Raw genomic sequence first — 22,836 nt, 5'->3', positions numbered from 1 at the left:
CAAAGACGGACCGTCACTTCCAAGCAGAAAACCAGGTGTGAACGGGATTGCAATTTCAATGTTATACATTCTATGTTTGCATACTGTAGCGCTACAAAGTGCAGCTTTCATTTGTTACATATGGGGATGGATACTCTTATTATGCACCTGTTCACACCGGGTTTGGATGTGTTTGATACTTGTATACACAGACCGTCTGACTGAGCACTCCACCCATCTGCCTATGGAGGTTTCAATTACAGCTGGAACCTACCCACCAAAAAAAATGTGCAAGCTATAGGAGAGAAATCACATTAGGTTAGGTTCCCAGCAAAGAAGGTCGCCTTGTGGATGGCTGTTGGACACACATGAATTGGCCAGTTTATGTGCTAAGTATCTTCAATTTAACTTTTTTTTTCTACAACAGCAAAGTCATTCCGATTTCTTACATTCTATGTTTGCATGCTACAGCGTTACAGAGTGCAGCTTTCATTTGTTAACCCTTTGATGGAAGTTGACCATTTAAACATGGAGTTGTGGTTCAGTATCAGTGCTGCCATACCATTCACATTCTCTGAGGGGACAGAAATAGCTGAACACTTGGACCCCTATTTACCGTAACATTATCACCTTTCCATTGGATGTGTGATATTTTCATGACCGGACAATCGCTTTAAAAAGGTAGTGGATTGAAGAAGGAAGGCAGTGTGAACAGTGCTGTACAGACATCCTATGAAAATAGCTAGAATGGGCAACTTTTCCCTTGCACAGATTTTTCTAACTCCTATGTAGATAACTATTTGAGTATATTCAACCAACATACTGAAAAGCTAAATAAATTATTCTGTTCAGATCCCCAGCAAGAAGAGGAATAGGGCCCAAAGTTCCTCGTGTGAATGGTGCCGTAGAGAGCATCTGACCAATACACTTACGAGCAAAAGTTCACAAGTGCCGCGTTGTATAGACGCAAGTGTAGAACATGACGAGCTGTCTTGCTTATGCACACTATCAATGGGATCATGGTGGCTAGGGCACAGAAAAGTAAGCCTGCACAGGAGCGCGATGCCAGGTACAATGTGTGGATGACTTAGGACGCGTCATCCATACAAAGCATAGAAGGAAGCGCTGGACCAAGATGGCGACACCCATCGGACCGGACTACACATTCTAAGGCTACATGCCCACGATCAGGAATAGCAGCATTTTAGATGCAGCACATTTGTGCCAAGTCCAAAACGCTGCGTTTTACATTAAAAGAAGCACAGGGGATGGGAGTTATAGAAATCCCATGCCCACTGTGTCGCTATTCACCCCTGCGTAAACTCGCTTACAGAGTGGGTATAAGAGCCACAGCATTTCTATAGCCGAGACTCTAGTGTTCACTGCGGATTTCGACCACTTGAATGTGATTACATGTGATGAATATGCATGTACTGACAAGTGAATATATGCCCAAAACGCTTCTATTCCTGATTGTAGGGACGCAGCCTAATAAGCGCAAGAAAAACCATGGTATGAATGCGTGTCCAAACTTTTGTTACTGTACACTATGTAGATAGATATCTTTACACACACCTATTAGTAGCGTAATTCTTCATTATAATTGTACTGGAATTTAAAACACTGGCTGTGAAGGTCGACGTTTCCTTTAACATTAATCTGTTTTAGGAGGACTTTCACAATTATGTGCCGGCAACACGATATCCTGTATCCTGCTGTTATCACCAGTCTTCCAATCTGCAGTGGCTTGAGAAAAGTATTCAACCCCCCTTGCCTTTTTGCCCATTTTGCCACATTACAACCTGTGTTTAAATATTTTTGCAATCCAATTTGTGTGTGATGCATCAGCGCTATATAGTCACTAAAGTTCAAACCATTATCATGGCTATTCATTAAAACTCTCGGCCCGTGCAATGGGAGCACTAATCAGAGGCAGCACAGAGACCAAAGGTAACCCTGAAAGAGCTGCAGAGTTCCCAAGCAGAGACTGGAGTTTCTGTCCATACAACCAGAATAAGTCGTACACTCCATAGTGGTGGCCGTTATGGACAAGTGGGCAGAAAAAAAAGCTTTTACTTACACTAAAAAAAATTGTAAAGATTGTTTTAAGTTTGCCAAAAGACATGTGGGAGACTCCCCAAATGTATGAAAGAAAGTGGTGTGGTCAGATAGGACCAAAATTGAACATTTTGGCCACCAAGGTAAAAGCTATGTCTGGTGCCAAACCAACACAGATCATCACCTCAAGGACACCATCCCCACAATGAAACATGGTGGTACTATCATGCTGTGAGGATGTTATTCGTAAGCAAAGACAGGGAAAATGGTCTGAGTCGAGGTGAAAATGGATGATGCGAAATATAAGGATAAATCTTGAGCAAGACCGGTTTCAGCCTGACAATGATTTAAGACTGGGACGGAAGTTCACCTTACAGCAAGACAACAACACAAAGCATACGGCTAAACCAACACTCGAGTAATTTAACCCCTTCACCCCAAAGCCTGTTTTCACCTAAGTGACAGGGCCAATTTTTACAATTCTGACCACTGTCACTTTATGAGGTCATAACTCTGAAACGCTTCAACGGATCTTGGTGATTCTGACATTGTTTTCTCGTGACATATTGTACTTCATGAAAGTGGTAAAACTTCTTCGATATGACTTGCATTTATTTGTGAAAAAAACTAAAATTTGTCAGAAATTATGAAATATTAGCAATTTTCAAACTTTTAGTTTTTATGCCCTTAAATTAGAGAGTTATATCACACAATATAGTTAATAAACAACATTTTTGTTAGGGAGTTATAAGGGTTAAAAGTTGACCAGCGATTTCTCATTTTTGCAACAAAATTTGCAAAACCATTTTTTTTACGGACCACCTCACATTTGAAGTGACTTTGAGGGGTCTATATGACAGAAAATGCCCAAAAGTGACACCATTCTAAAAACTGCACCCCTCAAGGTACTCAAAACCACATTCAAAAAGTTTATTAACCCTTCAGGTGCTTCACGGGAATTTTTTGAATGTTTAAAAAAAATTTTACATTTAACTTTTTTTTCACAAAATTTTTACTTCAGGTCCAATTTGTTTCATTTTACCAAGGGTAACAGGAGAAATTGGACCACAAAAGTCGTTGTACAATTTGTCCTGAGTACGCCGATACCCCATATGTGGGGGTAAACCACTGTTTGGGCACATGGCAGAGCTCGGAAGGGAAGGAGCGCCATTTGACTTTCCAATGCAAGATTTGCTGGAATTGAGATCGGAGCCCATGTCACGATTGGAGAGCCCCTGATGTGTCTAAACAGTGGAAACCCCCACAAGTGACACCATTTTGGAACGTAGACCCCCTAAGGAACTAATCTAGATGTGTGGTGAGCACTTTGAACCTCCAAGTGCTTCACAGAAGTTTATAATGTAGAGCCGTAAAAATTCTTATTAATTTTCACACAAAAAATGATCTTTTTGCCCCCAATTTTTTTCCCCCAAGGGTAACAGGATAAATTGGACCCCAAAAAGTTGTTGTGCAATTTGTCCTGAGTACGCCGATACTTCACATATGGGGATAAACCACTGTTTGAGCGCATGTCAGAGCTCGGAAGGGAAGGAGCGCCATTTGACTTTTCAATGCAAAATTGGCTGGAATTGAGATCGGAACCCATGTCGCATTTGGAGAGCCCCTGACGTGCCTTAACAGTGGAAACCCCCCACAAGTGACCCCATTTTGGAAAGAAGACCCCCTAAGGAACTTATCTAGATGTGTGGTGAGCACTTTTAACCCCCAATTGTTTCACTAAAGTTTAGAATGTAGCGGTGTGAAAATTAAAAAATCATTTTTTCTTTCCACAAAATGATGTTTTAGCCCGCAATTTTTTTTTCGCCAAGGGTAACAGGAGAAATTGGACCACAAAGTTATTGTACAATTTGTCCTGAGTACGCTGATACCCCATATGTTGGGGGGAACCACCGTTTGAGTGCATGGCAGAGCTCAGAAGGGAAGGAGCGCCGTTTGAAATGCAGACTTAGATGGATTGGTCTGCAGGTGTCATGTTGCATTTGCAGAGCCCCTGATGTACCTAAACAGTAGAAACCCCCCACAAGTCACCCCATATTGGAAACTAGGCCCCCCAAGGAACTTATCTAGATGTGTTGTGAGAACTTTGAACCAACAAGTGTTTCACTACAGTTTATAACGCAGAGCCGTGAAAATAAAAAATATTTTTTTTTTCCACGAAAATGATATTTTAGCCCCCAGGTTTTTTTTTCCCAAGGGTAACAGGACAAATTGGACCCCAAAAGTTGTTGTCCAACTTGTCCTGAGAACGCTGATACCCCATATGTTGGGGGGAACCACTGTTTGGGCGCACAGGAGAACTCGGAAGGGAAGGAGCACTGATTTAGTTTTTCAAAGCAGAATTGGCTGGAATTGAGATCGGACGCCATGTCGCGTTTGGAGAGACCCTGATGTGCCTAAACAGTGGAAACCCCCCAATTCTAACTGAAACCCTAATCCAAACACACCCCTAACCCTAATCCCAATGGTAACCCTAACCCTAGCCCCAACCCCAACCCTAGCCCTAACCCTAGTCCTAACCCTAGCCCTAACCCTAATGGGAAAATGGAAATGCATTTTTTTTGCATTTTATTATTTTTCCCTAACTAAGGGGGTGATGAAGGGGGGTTTGATTTACTTTTATAGCGTTTTTTTTTGGCGGATTTTTATGATTGGCAGCCGTCACACACTAAAAGACGCTTTTTATTGCAAAAAATAGTTTTTGCATCGCCACATTTTGAGAGCTATAATTTATACATATTTTGGCCCACAGAGTCATGTGAGATCTTGTTTTTTGCGGGACGAGTTGACGTTTTTATTGGTAACATTTTCGGGCAGATGACATTTTTTGATTGCTTTTTATTCCGATTTTTGGGAGGCGGAATGAACAAAAACCAGCAATTCCTGAAATTCTTTTAGGGGGGGGCGTTTATACCGTTCCACGTGTGGTAAAATTGATAAAGCAGCTTTATTCTTCAGGTCAGTACGATTACAGCGATACCTCATTTATATCATTTTTTTATGTTTTAGCGCTTTTACACAATAAAAACTATTTTATATAAAAAAAAAATTGTTCTTGCATCGCATCGCTATAACTTTTTTATTTTTCTGCTGATGACGCTGTATGGCGGCTTTTTTTTTGCGGGACAAGATGACGTTTTCAGCGGTACCATGGTTATTTATATCCGTCGTTTTGATCGCGTGTTATTCCACTTTTTGTTCGCCTGTATGATAATAAAGCAATGTTTTTTGCCTTTTTTTTTTTTTTTCTTTTTGCGGTGTTCACTGAAGGGGTTAACTAGTGGGAGTTTTATAGAGCGGGTCATTACGGACGCGGCGATACCAAATATGTGTACTTTTATTGTTTTTTTTAATTTACATAAATAAATGGATTTACTGGGAAAATTTTTTTTTCTTTATTTGGCGATTTTTTTTTTTTTTTTTTTTTACTTTCTACCATTGTCCCAGGGTGGGACATCACGGTATTAGATCAGATCGTTGATCTGACACTGTGCATAGCACTCTGTCAGATCAACGATCTGACAGACAAGCTTAGGTGGCTTTCCGGCGCCTGCTCTCAGCAACTCTCAGCAGGCGCCGGCTAGCCAGGTCCTTTCATGACCCGGAAGGAGTCCGGCGGCCATCTTGGATCCGGGGACTCCTTCCGGGTCACCGGAGCAACGCGATCTCATTGCGTTTCTCCGGTGGGAGAGCGCAGGGAGCCCCCGTCCCTGCGCGATCCCCCTTCTATGCCGCTGTCACTACTGACAGCGGCATCAGAGGGGTTAAATGCCCGCGATCGACGCTAACGCCGATCGTGGGCATTGCTGCGGGGTGTCAGCTGTCATATACAGCTGACAGCCGCACCCGATCACCGCGGCGCTCAGCGTGAGACCGCGGTGATCGGTGCGCCGTACTAGTACTGCTGCTGGCACAAATGCAGTGCCGGCAACGCAGTACTAGTACGGCGCATGTCGCGAAGGGGTTAAGGGGAAATGTGTAAATGTTTTGGAGTGGCCTAGTCAAAACCCAGACCATAATCCATTTGAGAATCTGTGGTCAGACTTGAAGATTGCTGTTCAGCAGAGGAAACATCTAACTTGAAGGAGCTGGAGCCGTGTTGCCCTGAAGAATCAGCGAAACTCCCAGTAACAAGATGTGGAAAACTCAGAGACTTATCCAAAGCGACTTACAGCTTTAATTGCTGCAAAAGGAGGCTCTACAAAGTACTGACTTTAGGGGAGTGAATAGTTTTGCACACTGAAATGTTCAGTTATTTTGTCCTATTCGTTGTTTGCGTCACAATAAAAAGAAAACCAAATGTTCAAAGTTGTGGACATGCTCTTATGAACTGATGCAAAACAGCGAAATTCCAGGTAGAGAGGTAGCAAAACATGAAAAATGCCAAGGGGGTGAATACTTTTGCAAGTCATTGTATACACGCTGCATGCTAGTGAGTGTAGGCTAGCTGCTAGTTTATCTCCCTTACACAGTAAAACAGAGAGATTAGGGTATGTGTCCATGGGCCGCATTACAGCGTTCAACCCGCAGCGTCCAGATGTTACAGCATAGTGGAGGGGATTTTATGAAATCCCGTCTCTACTATGTGTGCGAACACGCAGCCGGCGGCCCTGGGTTTCCGGACATGCGGCGCGTCTTTTTAGAACGCAGCATATCTATTTACAATGTGGAGACGCTCCGTCGCCACAAGGTAACAGGGTCCTATGAATGGGGTGCGGAGATTCCGATGTGTGCAATTAACACATCCGGAATCACCAAGCGTACAGAAAAGAATGGCGTGCGTTTTCCGCTCCGTCCAAAGCACCGACAATCCGGACCGTGGACACGCACCCTTAGGGTTACCTGCTATCCTGTGTTTATGTAGCACCAGCATGGATGATGTTTTAGAGCAGTGTAGCCGCATGAATGGTGTTGAAATGCATTGTGAATAAAAAACCTTATTCTATTAATTTCTGAAGTATTGATTTACTCCAGCAGCGTAGCCCACCTACTTATTGATCCAAAGTATCCAATGTCCCCTGGAGGAGTTGGGTACATAGGAGGTGAGGGTAACCAGCGCTCTCCTACTGTCCCTCTATAGGGCATCGCCTATTCTGCGCTCTGGTTCCCTCTTCTAGATATATTCATATTCAATTGAATGAAAGACAAGCAAAGGAACAATGAAGGTGGAGTTCTGAGGATATCAGGGACTGACCTGTTTGACACCAAACCAGTACATGTCTTTTTGTGTAGATTGCAGATCATATGACATTGGTGGACCCCTGATGAAGGGTTTATATGTATGAATGCAATGTAGAGGGGGTGTACCATAATACACAGCATGAATAAAACGATGGACTGCTACTTTAAATCTGTATGTATGTAATGGCTTATAGCTTCAATTAAAAGAAGAAAAAAAATCAGAACTACACCTATTCTGTTTCAACAGAGCAGAACTCCACTACCAGACAACCAAAGGAAAGGAGCAGCACGGTTTCTGAAGGAAAGAAGCTTTTTAAAGCTTTACAAATCTCTTGGCAGTCTTTGTCTTTTATGGCCAAATTACATTTTTTGGTTGCACTGGCGACAGCTTAGATCTCCACTAGAGCCCTCCATTGAGGTGGTTATTAAACCTCATGATGTAACCAAGTGTGGCTCTCCAAGGACAGTTTATGGAATTAAAGCATGCATCCAATTCACTAAAAAAAAAAAAAAAAAATACTTTTAGCATTATCAATGCAATCACAGCACTCATATTTGTGTAGTGAGATAAGCAACAGACCAAGCATCTACCCAAGTTATAACACAACACCCAGAGGCATCAGGAGTGATCACTCCGAGTACTGGAATGCCACCGAGACACGTCCACACAGGTATTTGTGGTGGACCTGGTATCTGCATGCTATAAACCCTGGCTCGCTGTACATCTGTCAACACCTGGAGAATTATGTAAAAAGAAAAAAAAAGATCAAATTATTGTAACCATGTATTGAAAAGAATAATTTATTTTACTGCCATCCGTTATTTGTGTAATGCCTCACAGACCTAAAACAGAAGGTGACAAAAACCTAAGGTGCGTTACAGTGAATCGAGCCCTTACAGGAACGCTCATTTCACGGTAGTCGTGCCGTGTAAACAGGCTGCCAATCATCCGAAGAAGCAAAACATCCCTCTCGGCAGCACATCATCCTGTGTAAACGGGACTCCGGCTGCCAAGATCAATGGCTGTCTATGCGGACATATAAAGTGTTCAATATGCATCAAGAGCGATTGGTAAATACGGTATTTATGGATCAGTTAATACTACAAATCAGTTCGTGGAAAGACACCCCAAGGATGTGGCTTTTCTCATGCCTAGGACTGGAATCATGGAGGGATCAGAAATAGGGGAGCAGCATGCGAGACATAACACAGTACATATGGGCACCGAGAACGCGGTAATACGCAGTCCCATGTAATCTGCCACCTCCACATGACAGAGGTGTACGGAAAAGGCTCAATGCACAGCCTCATTAGGACTGTACGTAATGGAGCTGGAAACGGCAATGTGCATGAGGCCCAACAGATTCCCTAAGCTGAATGTGCCATTATGAAGGCTTCTTTTGCCCCTCCAAAAAAGCAGGGCTGTGGAGTAGGAGTCGTGGAGTCGGAGTCCATTTTGGCGGAGTCGGTGTCATGGAAATTGAGAAATCGGAGGTTTGGCTTACCGACTCCACAGTTCTGCTTTGATGAATCCGATGACTATCTAATCTAAGTTTACATTGACAAAAAAAAATAGCGCTTAGTAAATCTGCGTCAGTGTGTTTGATTCCACAAATATCATCTGGTAGAAAGCCTTGCCAAAAGAAGAAAAACTGAACCGGAGAGAAAAGAAAGCTATTCTTCAGTGAAGGACAAGCAACCTAAACCACAGTACGAGCCTCATCCCACAGAGCATGTTGTGTTACTCTGATGTTTGATAGTAACAAATGCTTTATGTCAATCACAGGGACAAAAAAAACCCACAAGAGGCCAAAAAGAAAAGTCGACAAATTGTCTAAAGTCATGCGTCTTACATTTCGGTTTAGACAGAGCATTTCTCTACCACGTACTTCCATTATACAACTGTCTCCAGCCTAACGACCCTGCCCAGCATCAGCTACCACCAAGGGGGCTCTTCACTAACTGCTCATGGGATTAATAAACTTCATGGATAAAGCCAAATCTTAAATATGACAAGAATTTTAGGTATGCAGTCTAACATTTAGTGTAGAAAGGCCCAACGCTGAGAAATAAAGGCTGGGTCCCATATATAAAATAGCTGAACAATTTCCCATGTCTGAGAGGCTTTCCCACGACGGACGTTCTAGACATGAAAGACTGAACCAAACTGTTGGGTGCCATTAAGGTCTAGAATGTGTGGGGAAGAGAAGAACGGTTTGTATACCCAAGAGCCCATGTCACGGCCTGAATAAATCTACACGTGTTTATACAGCCCAAGAAAACCACCACTGAATCACACGGTCAATAACCTCAACAATGTTTGTCATCTACGACTAAATGGTGGAAGGTACAACGGGCCGGCTCATCACTACTACACACATTATACGAGTAGCCAACCAGCTGATTAATATGGATCCCACTGGTGTACTTGGTGCAGGTTATTCTCTTTTCCCACGGTCTCCAGTGTAGAGTTGACATGTGCACTGGGAACGCTCCTGATACAGACAGACCGGCCAAGGATGTCCCTTTGGTCCCAGTTTGACCAGTACGTGGTTACACGAGTGTTTTCTTTTAGTAGGGACATCCAGTACAAGCTTGTGTGATCGCAAGCAGTGTGAAACGCATAGGGTAAGTGTATACTGCGGATCTTCCATCCTGAAAACCTCCAATAAAAGCAAAGTGAACGAGAGGTTACTGGACCTCACCCACTCGCTACGTGAACAGATGATCTGCGGAGGTCAAGGCCGCGTGGACACTGAACATATCTACTACTTATGCTGCAGGCGTCCGTGTGGATGTCACACTGACAGTGAAGGTCATTGCAAATTCGCAGCAAAATCGGCAAGCCGCTCATGCAGATTATTCTGTGGGGTCAGTGCTAGAATTTTTCGGCTTCGTTTATGCCCTGTGTGGACGCTGCCTTAAACATTTCCTCTTTTCTGCAGGTACTTCACACCTGCCAAGCCATATAACACATATTAGTAGATCTCAGATATAGATAAAATGTTTGGGGTCCATGTGTATGTCCCACCTCAGTTACGTCATTAATTCCCAATGGGACAAAGTAGTGAATTATTAAGAGGACCCATCACTGGATCACCAAGGTAAACAGAGTTCCCCCACTTAGTTTTGCTCCACAGATTTCTATTTCTTAAGTTCCCCTCGGTTTCAAAATTATTCCCCAGTAACAAAGGTACAATTTTTTTTCAACCAACAGGACGAGCACCAAAAAACCCTCGTGTGCATGGCCATGCTTTGATTGACAAGTATCAGAGGAGAAAACAAACCCCCAGAGAAGTCCTCTGGTGTCCGTCCAGCTGCTTGACGGGAACATTTGCATCGTTTTTTTACCGCAGGGCATAACTTTGGAATAAAGGGGCACAAAAGAAAAACTGTTCCAGAACCAGCGGAGTGGCACCAAATGAAGTGGGTGCAACATGCAAAAAAGTGAAAGCTCCTCTTTTAGACCGTGATATTAATGTAATCTGTATGCACCAACGTACAAATGGCATGGGCCAATTACCTGACATGGTGATGCCCAGAGCAATGCATGTACCAATAACACGTGTCCTTAAAGCTCACAGATTTGGACTCTTACAAGCTCTAAGTGTGGACTTTGGAAAGTAAGTTTACTCAGTGATGGGAGAAACCTAATTAGCCACCCTCCCGTATAGCGACATAACAGAGTCTAGGTCATTCATCGATCGACTGTTCACAACTTCTTACAGGGAATCTGTCACCAGGATTTTGCCAACTCATCTGAGAGCAGCATGATGTAGAGATATAGACCCTGATTTTAACAATGTATCACTTACAGTTATGACACAGTTTAAGTTAAAGCATGTTGCAGAACTGAGAAAGCTCACCCCGCCCACAGCACAGCTTTCTGTGCACAATGTATATAGACAGTGAGCTGCTAATCAGTGCTGGGGGCGGAGTTGGACCAGAATCCACACGTGCACCAGTCTGGCAGTGAGTCTCCTGCTAATAAAACACTCATATTGAAACAACAGTACACTGAATAATAAGTGATATATCATCCCATGCCCTCCCTGCCCTCAGATTACAAAGGAAATAACTGCTGATGGATTCCCTTTTTTAGCTGTATTATGTGACAGGTCATAGGTGACGTTTAAGCATAATACAGTCTTACAGCTTCTTATATGTACCCGGCTTTAGTCATTCTTTCATTCATCACATATCTAACATACACTGTGTGCAGAAATATTAGGCAAGTTGTATTTTAGAGGATTATTTTTATTATTGACCAACAACTAATTTCTCAATCAACCCAAAATACTCAAATATCAAAGCTTAATATTTTTGGTAGTTGGGGTGGGTTTTTTTTTTGTTAGATCTTGGGAGGATATTTGTTTGTGCAGGTAACTATTACTGTGCAGAATTATTAGGCAACTTAATAAAAACCAAATATACCGTATATACTCGAGTATAAGCCGAGATTTTCAGCCCATTTTTGGGGGCTGAAAGTCCCCCCCTCGGCTTATACTCAAGTCATACCCGGGGGTCGGCAGGGGAGGGGGAGCGGGGGCTGTGTAATTATACTCACCTGCTCCTGGCGTGGTCCCTGGACGTCCCTGCTTCTTCCAGCCCTGCAGATTCTTCTTGTACTGAGTGGTCACATGGTACCGCTCATTACAGAAATGAATATGCGGCTCCACATCCCATAGTGGTGGAGCCGCATATTCATTACTGCAATGATCGGTAACTGTGACCTCTCAATTACAGGAAGAAGATGCAGCGGTGGAAGAAGCAGGGACTGCAGGGACCGCGCCGGAGCAGGAAAGTATACGGGGAGGGGAGCGCTGCGCGATATTTACCGCTCCTCGTTCCGGTGCGGCTCAGTCTCCAGCATCCTCTGGCAGTGATGCTCAGGTTAGAGGGCGCGGTGACGTAGTCAGTGCGTGCCCTCTGCTGAGTGTCAGTGCTGGAGACGGAGCCGCACGAGGAGCAGGTAAATATTGAAAGCGCCGGCGTCCTGAGTGAAGAGAGGCGAGTATGTGATTTTTTTTTTATTGCAGCAGCTTTATATATTGCACAGCTTTATATGGAGCATCTATGGGGCCATAATGAACGGTGCAGAGCATTATATGTGGCACAGCTTTATATGGAGCATCTATGGGGCAATAATAAACGGTGCAGAGCATTCTATATGACACAGCTTTATATGGAGCATCTATGGGGCCATAATGAACGATGCAGAGCATTATATGTGGCACCGCTTTATATGGAGCATCTATGGGGCAACAATGAACAGTATGGAGCATTATATGTGGCACAGCTTTATATGGAGCATCTATGGGGCAATAATGAACGGTATGGAACATCTATTTTTATTTTTGAAATTCACCGGTAGCTGCTGCATTTCCTACCCTAGGCTTATACTCGAGTCAATAAGTTTTCCCAGTTTTTTTGTGGCAAAATTAGTGGGGTCGGCTTATACTCGGGACGGCTTATACTCGAGTATATACGGTATTCCCATCTCACTTGTTTATTTTCACCAGGTAAACCAATATAACTGCACAAAACTTAGAAATAAACATTTCTGACATGCAAAAACAAAACCCAAAAAAATAAGTGACCAATATAGCCACCTTTCTTTATGATGACACTCAACAGCCTTCATCCTTAGATTCTGTCAGTTGCTTGATCTGTTTACGATCAACATTGCGTGCAGCAGCCACCACAGCCTCCCAGACACTGTTCCGAGAGGTGGACTGTTTTCCCTCCCTGTAGATCTCACATTTTTTGAGGGACCACAGGTTCAGATGGGGTTCAGATCAGGAGAACAAGGGGGCCATGTCATTTTTTCTTCTTTGAGACCTTTACTGGCCAGCCAGGCTGTGGAGGAGTTGGAGGCATGCGATGGAGCATTGTCCTGCATGAAAATAATGCTTTTCTTGAACGATACTGACTTCTTCCTGTACCACTGCTTGAAGAAGTGGTCTTCCAGAAACTGGCAGTAGGTCTGGGAGTTGAGCTTCACTCCATCCTCAACCCGAAAAGGTCCCACAAGTTCATCTTTGATGATACCAGCCCATACCAGTACCCCACCTCCACCTTGCTGGCGTCTGAGTCGGAGTGGAGCTCTCTGCCCTTTACTGATCCAAACTCTGGCCCATCCATCTGGCCCATCAAGAGTCACTCTCATTTCATCAGTCCATAAAACCTTTGAAAAGTCAGTCTTAAAGGGAACCTGTCACCTGAATTTGGCAGGACTGGTTTTGGGTCATATGGGCGGAGTTTTCGGGTGTTTGATTCACCCTTTCCTTACCCGCTGGCTGCATGCTGGCTGCAATATTGGATTGAAGTTCATTCTCTGTCCTCCATAGTACACGCCTGCACAAGGCAAGATTGCCTTGCACAGGCGTGTACTATGGAGGACAGAGAATGAACTTCAATCCAATATTGCAGCCAGCATGCAGCCAGCGGGTAAGGAAAGGGTGAATCAAACACCCGAAAACTCCGCCCATATGACCCAAAACCAGTCCCGCCAAATTCAGGTGACAGAGTCCCTTTAAGATATTTCTTGGCCCAGTCTTGACATTTTATCTTATGTTTCTTGTTCAAAGTTGGTCGTTTTTCAGCCTCCCTTACCTTGGCCATGTCCCTGAGTATCGCACACCTTGTGCTTTTTGTTACTCCAGTAACGTTGCAGCTCTGAAATATGGCACACAGTGTAATTTAAGTGCACTGGACATAATTTCATGCATGTGTCAATTTTTACCATCCATGTGTCAATTTTTCTCATAAGATAATTACTGGTTGAAAGGAGAGACTTTGAAAACCTAAAACAGGCAGTGAAAACCATACAGAATACGGTCGCAACGCAGATGTGTTCTCGCTCTCTTTTGCTGATCTAGTCATTTGAAAGGCTGAGTTTGATCCACAAATTGTGCTGAAATTGGACAGATCTCAGTTTTTTCAGATTGGTGTAATGGTCTGCCAGAACAGCCCTCCCCCCCAAAAAAAAAAAAATGGGAATGCGTTTTTATCTGGGAAAAACAGACTACATGTGACAATCAGACATGTAAACAGTTTCATTTGTAAAAATATGGAAAATTATAGGACTGATATGATCATCTAAGAAAACGTAAAGACAAGGAATGTCAAACTGAAAAACCCAAAAGCACCCAGGAAATATACAGCTGTAAAAATGGAAATATCAGATGCAGCATCAAGTGGGGAAACTGAAAAGAAATGGCTGCAAAATTGAAACCAACAGTGTGTAAGTTTCATGAAATTATACCCGAGAGGAGAAAGGCACAGAGTCTCCGCAGGATACAATGAGAAATCCCACGCACCAGCCAGCAATACTGTCCAAACACGCAATTTACAGCCCTATTTCCATAAAGTAATGATCACAACAGAGCAACTATGGCAGCAAATTACGGGTTTGGATAGCAAGTTTTAATAAACCATAGAAGCAAACATATTAATAAACACGGAAAAGGTGATTTCTGCGTGACCTGCTGGATATCTTGTATTCTGGAGAGCAGGAGAGAAGCAAAATGCATCGTTATTACAGAAAACAGCGCTCCATCATCATCACTGTGACCAACAGGAACGTCAGTACGGCCACAAAGCTCGGCACTGTACCCCCTGAGCTGGGTTGTGTTCGTACAGTATTCACTTTGTGGTGAAAGGGACCTGGCAGCCGGATTCTCCAGATCGGGGCAGTTTCTATTATTTCCCCAGTGAATACAAATTAAAATGTAAAAAAAAGTGTATGTGTCCTCATTGTCTGAAACTTGGATCTTTTTCAATTTTTCACCAATGGAGCTGAATGCTTTAATTTTGTCCCCCGACACATTTACTTCTATGGACACCATTTTGGAGAAGATTTGACATTTTGATTGATTTTATTGCATTTTTTTGGAAAGTGCAGCAACCAAAAATAGGTATGGATACTTTCATACTAGCGTCGCAATCTCCCCGTCGCAATGCGTCGGGCTGAGATTCCGACGCTAGCGTTTGCAGCGGATGCATTTCTTTGGCGCATCCGCTGCCCCATTGTGAGGTGCGGGGAGGTGGGGGCGGAGTTCCGGCCACGCATGCGCGGTCGGAAAAAGCGGTCCGTTGGCAGCAAAAAACGTTACATTTAACGTTTTTTGCTCCAGGCGGTCTGCCACAACACGGCGCAACCGTCGCACAATGGTTGCGACGTGTAGCAATGCGTCGCTAATATTAATCTATGGGGCAAAAACGCATCCAGCAAACAACTTTGCAGGATGCGTTTTTTGCCATAAACGACGCATTGCGACGTATTGCAAAAAACGCTAGTGTGAAAGTAGCCTAATTCTGATGCCTTTTTTTTTTCTTCGTGTTTAACCCCTTAACCCCTGGAGCTTTTTCGGTTTTGCGTTTTCGTTTTTCACTCCCCTCCTTCCCAGAGCCATAACTTTTTTATTTTTCCGTCAATATGGCCATGTGATGGCTTACCGGTATTTTTTGCGGCACGAGTTGTACTTTTGAACACCACCATTGGTTTCTGGGAAAAAAAATCCAAGTGCGGTGAAATTGCAAAAAAAGTGCAATCCCACACTTGTTTTTTGTTTGGCTTTTTTGCTAGGTTAACCAAATGCTAAAACTGACCTGCCATTACGATTCTCCTCCAGGTCATTACGAGTTTATAAACACCAAAGATGTCTAGGTTCTTTGTTATGTAAGTGGTGAAAAAAATTCCAATCTTTGCTAAAAACAAAACAACATTGTGCAATTTTCCGATACCCGTAGCTTCTCCATTTTTCAGGATCTCAGGTCGGATGAGGGCTTATTTTTTGCGCGCTGAGCTGATGTTTCTAATGATATCATTTTGATGCAGATACGTTCTTTTGATCGGCCGTTATTGCATTTTAATGCAATGTCGCAGCAACCAAAAAACACGTAATTCTGGCGTTTGGAATTTCTTTCTCGCTAAGCCGTTTAGCGATCAGGTTAATTTTTTTTTTTTTTATTGATAGATCGGGTGATTCTGTATTTGGCGATACCTTTTTTATTGTTTTATTTTGAATGGGGCGAAAAAGAGGGGCGATTTGAACTTTTATATTTTTGTTATATTTTTTTTAAACTTTTTTTTTTTGGCATGCTTTGATAGCCTCCATGGGAGGCTAGAAGCTGCCACAACTCGATCGGCTCTCCTGCATAGGGGCGATGCTCAGATCACCTCTATGTAGTAGAATTACAGCACGCTATGAGCGCCAACCACAGGGTGACGCTCACAGCAATCTGGCATCAACAACCATAGAGGTCTTCAGGAGACCTCTGGTTGCTATGCCAACGCACAGATGACCCCCGATCATGTGACGGGGGTCAGCGATGTGCACATTTCCGGCCAGAAGCGCTTGTTAAATGCCGCTGTCAGCGTTTGACAGCGGCATTTAACTAGCTAATAGCGGTGGGCAAATCGCGATTCCACCCGCCGCTATTACGGGCACATGTCAGCTTTACTAAACTTCACAGGAGGACTACCATGGTAGTTAGGGGGCCTTCAGCAGGACCTGGGCTGTCACCGTAACCCATCAGTTCCACGTGACCTTTTCTTGATATGCTAATTTATTGAGACAGGTTTTTTGGGTTATCAGGAGTTGTATGCCAAAATCATCAGTATTAAAACAATAAAAGACCTGACAAATTTCAGTTGGTGGATAATGAATCTATAATATATGAAAGTTTAATTGTAATCATTACATTATGGTAAATAATGAAATTTAACACTATATGCTAATTTTTTGAGAAGGACCTGTATTGTTTAGAATACTTGCAGAGCAATGGTTTATTGCTGTTCACTGCGCCATTATCTAAAGGACTTCGCATCTCACTAAAGAGAACCCTATGATCTGACGTGGTCCAGTGCAAGACCCCTTTCAAGGGGAACCTGAAAATAAAATCATGCTGCCCCAAACCACTGGCTGACTTATTGCAGCCATTGTTAGATTTTACTAGGAAATGTTGCAGTGTTTCAGAGAAAACAGTTTCACAAGCCAGTTGGCAACAATGTGTTTCAGATTAGTAGTCCCAGGAAGGTTCCAGTCTATGACTGACAAGTTCCCCCCCCCCAATGTGTCTGAACATGGTGAAACCAGTCAGTCATGGGAAGCCGAGAAGCCACCGGGGACCGGAGTCATCAGAAACGCGTGCTGCAGCGTTTCACAGTAACACATACATACGGTACATGGCCACAATAATGCAGCTAGCATTCCATGCACGCCACCCGTGGTTTGGGCAGCATGAATCTACTTCTAGGCTCCCTTTATAGGGGCTTTTCCCTTTTCAATTTTTAATTTTTTTAATTTGTGGTGGACCTGAAAACAAAACAAAAAAAAATCATCGCGTGTCCAACCCTAGTGATTAGGCAGCTGCTCCAGCAGTTGTGCACAGGCTGCAGCGGTAACACGTACTGCAGTCAGTTACTAGGATGAGCGGCTCATGCCATCTCCATAAGCTGCTGCGGACTCACCAGAGCTGGACCTTGGGAGGGCAAGTAAAAGATATTAGGAGATTTTTAGCATGGCGACTGCAAGATATAGTAAAATTGATGATCTTCCATGAAGCCCGGCTGCTGGGCTAGATAAGAGGACCAAGATAGCAGCTGTGGGGACATTCAGAAGGCCACTGGCTGCCAGGGTACCCGTAACCCACCATGGTGCCAGTGCTCCACTGCAAAGCGCCAGTATAACATGGCCGAAAACTGCTAGGTACAGAGCGCGATGGGCTCCTGAACTTGTTCCACACACCCTAATGGTGAAATACATGCAAGGCAAGGGATGTAAACCGGCCAACTGACCTTCACATCAAGTTACTTTTGGAGTTTTAAAATGTATCTTAAAAACACAAGGGTTTTGTTTGTTTTGTTTTATTGGCATTCATGTTGTGTTTTTCAAGACTCAATAGTAAAGGCTATGGAAAAATTCCAAAAAAAAAAAAAAAAAAAAACACCCAAGGACTTAAAGCACAGTTTAAATAAACAAAAATATCCAAACTTCTGACCACAACTAAGGATCCTTTCTCGATGTATACCACCATTCCCTCCACCACCCATTAATAACACTCATACACATGATTTGCAGGTTAGTTTCTGAATGCCTACATTGCTCAGGATTTATAACCCAATATTATGCTTTGCTTATATATTAGACTAGGGTCACATTGCGTTAGTGCAACCCGTTTAGCGCTAGCGGGTTGCGCTAACGCAATGTTTTTAATGTGGCCGCGTCCCGGGGTCGCGGTAACGTCCCCGCTCTCGCAGATCCCCGAGAGAGCGGGGAACGGACCGCGGGCACGCCTCGGACGCTGCAAGCAGCGTCCGCGGCGCGCCAGGAAACACCGGCGCGTCGCTAGCGCGTGCCGAACATGGCACGCGCTAGTGCTGCGCGTTCCCATTGCCATGAATGGGCGCGCTAACGGACGCGTTGCATGGCGTTAATTTCGCTGTGCAACGCTGTCCATTAGCGCGTTCCCCATTAACGCAATGGGAACCAAGCCTTATGCATTTCTTATATACGGCAGCTTATTCTAATTTGGCAGCACTTTACATACATTATCATCACTGTTCAATCTAAAATTCCCTATCAATAGGTCTTTGGAGTGTGGGAGGAAACCGGAGACCCTGGTGTAAATCCACACAAGCACAGGGAGAACATATAAACTCCTTGCAGATGTTGTCCTTGGTGGGATTCTAACCCAGGACCCCAGTGTTGCAAGGCTGCAGTGCTAACCACTGAGCCACCATGCTGCCCTAATAGGCAATAGGGCCTGGATAGGAAGATCATTTTGTACCCAAGTATTCATGGTAAGGCATTAGCAGGACTCACACAGAACCTTGAAGGTATGTGCACACGTCAGGATTTTTTCCTGACAAAATCCGGAGAATTCTGCCAGAAATCCGCGTGCTTTTTTCGCGCGGATTTCTCGCTGAATTTGCGCGTTTTGACGCGTTTTTTGCGCTGATTTTTTGCGGATTTTTCCGGAATGTCCATTTTGATAGGAAATCCGCAGAAAATCCGCAAAAAGATAGAGCATGTCCGGATTTTTTGCGGTATGCGTTTTTTTTGCGGAAAAAAACGCTAACATATGCACAAAAAATGCGGAATGCATTATAAATGATAGGATGCATAATGTTAGCATTTTTTTAGCGGGTTTATAGCGTTTTTATGGCGAAATTCCGCAAAAAAAAACCGATAAAAATCCGGACGTGTGCACATACCCTGAGGTACAGATACAGTTTAGCTGGGTAAGATATAAAGGGGTTATCCTGGACTTTTTGTTTTACAATTTGCCCAAGCACTAAAAGGCAAGTAGTTGCTACCTACCTACCTCTTGTGCCTGGCGCCAATCTCTGCCAGCATAGAGCTGTGACAGACCGGTGATTCAGTGGCATCAGCAGATAGAGCAGTGCTGATTGGCAGCTGGATCCCCGCTGCCTAACTGCAGGAGGTCGGCTGTTACGCCCTGTCAGCAGAGCAACCTGGAAGAAGAACTGTTGACATGGGACAGCTGAATCGCTGGCAGGAGCGGCAGGTGACCGCTGAGCCAGCCTCTGTTAGCAACTACCTGCCTGTTAGTTTGTAGGCCCATAAGAAAGCAAAAAAATCCTGAATAACTTCTAAGTGAGAGTTTTCCTCCACAAGGAAGGACACTAATTTGCACATATTTTCCCACAGAACATGGCCGGTAATGATAAACCATAGAGCACGGCCTCTGACAGATCGCTGGTGTTCTCTAGCACCCCTTTCCAATGTCGCATACAACTGAAGGTAGGAGGTTAGATACAGTTTATAGCCCGTTGCTCACTTGGTCTATAATATTTATCCTGATAAAAACAGTTTGCCCAGAATAAGATCAAGTCACTGTCAGCTAAAAAACTGTGCCTGTGCCTGTAACTAGTGTATGTCATGAAGAAAATATATGCCCATGAAGCATCCAGCACTAAAATTAGTACAAACCTACCACAAATAATAGAAAAGTCCCCGATACTGGGAAGGAAACGTGTGCGGGATACAAGCAGATGTTCGGAGATATACCAGCTAAAGCGATTTGTATTTTTAACTCTCTGCATTTTGTAATAACACAGAACTAGTTAAAAAGGAAGTTGTTCATCGCATCATAAAGGTCAGGCTGGTACATTATAACTATGCTAAAACCAAATTAGGAAAAAAGGAGAAAGAAAGGGGAGGAAGAAAAAAAACTGCATTGGTCTCGCAAAACACTTCAGCCATCACCAAATATGTGACTGTTTCACAATATGCTGCACATATCAGGTTTACACTGCATTCAGCCATGGATTGTCATCATTCACAAGCTGCAGATTTTCCACATGATCTACATAAAACCCCCATTATCTGCCACATACTGCAGAGTTTTACAAAGGACCCCAGCCATTAGTTGAAGCCCACAATACAATCCAATTTGTGATGCAAAAACGGTGGCTGGACTGAAACATCCAACATGTAGCGGCTGTGTGAAGAGGCCGACGCATCAGAGTGACCCCATAGAAGACTAAGAGAGACCTGCTCGGATCAGTTTCCCTCTGGTGTCCACTGCCGGGACGTGTAGAAAGAAGGCCTAGGTAATCTCGCTTTATGAAGCTGAAATAGAATGCAACAACAGAAGGAAAGATGATACTACACAATATATTCCATACATGTAGTATCATGGGAAGACAAGCAAAATACAAAGTTTACGTGAGGTCAATAACCTCCAATGCCTTCATAAGATGATAAAACCCAATCCTCTTCGGATAGCCGGAGAGAATTATTTATAGTCCATTTGCGAGGTGCTGTGGAAAAGTTTTCTACCCTTGTGTTTGAGGTGAAGAACTAACATTTCTCTAGATGCCCATTAGCACATTATTAGCATCCAGGGATTTCACTAGAAGCAATTGGCCTCCCATGGCCACGCTGTTTTCAAAGCAGGTATTCCCTCACGCCTGGCTTACCGCTGGTTACTTCAGTATTACCATCCAAACCAAGCTAACATTACAGCACAGTAACAACAAAAGAAGTAGAAATGATCATTTCCTGAGGCTTTCTACCTGCATAGCTCAGGTCTGGTACCGGCAGGAAATTTAGAAGTGCTGTCCAGTCTCGGGGCAAAAGTCCGCAGTCTTTCTATGTGACAGTGAGTAACAGACATGGTCATGATTCCCCAGGAATCCCAATGTGGTCCTGTGATGGCAAGCATGTGTACGAGCGGCCATAAGACGACTAGTCTCATCCAGCTTCGCTCAAGTCACTTGGAGAGAAGGCCAACATGTCTAGTCGGCACATGATCACAAGTAAGCAAAACAGCGGGTTACCGGGGAATCATCACCGCATACACACCATTCTTTGTCACAATGTTATGCAGACTTTTCTCACAAGCTTCGACAACTCCATCCAACATTCAGCATGGGCTTGGAGATGCAAGCCTTGAGCTGACTCTCAATCTACATGTAAAAACAGTCTTCAGTGAATACAGTGACATTTTGGAGATAGGAGAGGACAGGTGGTGCTGATAAAGTTCTATGGAGAGAGGAGGGAGAGATGGGGGTGAAGAAAGACAGTATTGCATTTTGTAATGTAAATCATTGTCTCCTATTAAGCTCCGCATACTATTGCGCTACACAGGAGGACCAAGATGGCAGTGAATTGGGCCTTCAGGAGGTTCTCTGGCAGCCATGGTAACCTATGGGTTCCTCATGGTCACATTGAGTAAATAAAAGCCAATGCGCACCAGCGGTAACCGTACCATTTAATAAATGACGCTGCCAGAGACTGACAGCGGCATCTAAGCAGTTGACAGCAGGTCACAGGGTGGAGTCCAGCTTCGATTACAGCTGTTAGCTGGCATCTGCCCCTTAGTTGCTCAACACACCATGAGCCCTCTTTATGATTGGTACATCCTTCATGGGGCATTAACCCCTTTACCTCCAAAGGTGGTTTGCGCGTCAATGACCAGGCCAATTTTTACAATTCTGACCACTGTCCCTTTATGAGGTTATAACTCTGGAACGCTTCAACGGATCCTGGTGATTCTGACATTGTTTTCTCGTGACATGTTGTACTTCATGATAGTAGTAAAAAAAAAAAATTTTTTTTAAATCTGTTTATTAGAGTTTTCTGAAACATTACAAACCATACATTTTCAATGTTGAAAATACAGTAATGTAACAATATTGAATGATATTGTATCCCCAAAACCCTCCCTCCCCTACATAAACCAAAACATGAACCCCCAGACTCTGCGTGCATTCGATCATTGAAATATCTCATGGAATTGGTGAGTTGCCACCTATCCGCTCTAGTAAGTACCATTGGGTATTTTCAAACTGTGCTCAATTTCTCCCTAGTCTCCAAAGGAAGCGATGGAATAAATGTAGCCCATGTGGAAAAGAATTTGCCTACTTGTTTTTCTTTGTTAGTCAGTGCGTCCAACCACTCCATTCTGAATATGAACTGAATTTTTGTGCGAATGAAAGGGATCGAAGGGACTCAACCACTGGTGCAAAATGCTTTTCCTAGTTGCTGAAGCCCAAATCGTAAGTGTTGCCTTGATGTGTTTGGGTAATTTACGAGACGTCTCGTCCAGGATATTAAAAATGGC

The 22,836-nt window shown here is 43.7% G+C and overlaps 1 protein-coding gene across 6 annotated transcripts in view; it reads right to left on the bottom strand.

Moving 5' to 3' along the window:
* LPP (LIM domain containing preferred translocation partner in lipoma) overlaps positions 1 to 22,836 on the bottom strand; it is a 438,714-nt gene that overhangs the window by 394,236 nt on the left and 21,642 nt on the right. The gene's annotated exons all lie outside the window — the stretch shown is intronic.

This window comes from Ranitomeya imitator, chromosome 5, assembly GCF_032444005.1.
Source record: "Ranitomeya imitator isolate aRanImi1 chromosome 5, aRanImi1.pri, whole genome shotgun sequence".
Classification (NCBI taxonomy): domain Eukaryota; kingdom Metazoa; phylum Chordata; class Amphibia; order Anura; family Dendrobatidae; genus Ranitomeya; species Ranitomeya imitator.
The sequence above is the reverse complement of the archived record's forward strand: the minus strand, read 5'-3'. Positions and strand labels throughout refer to the sequence as shown.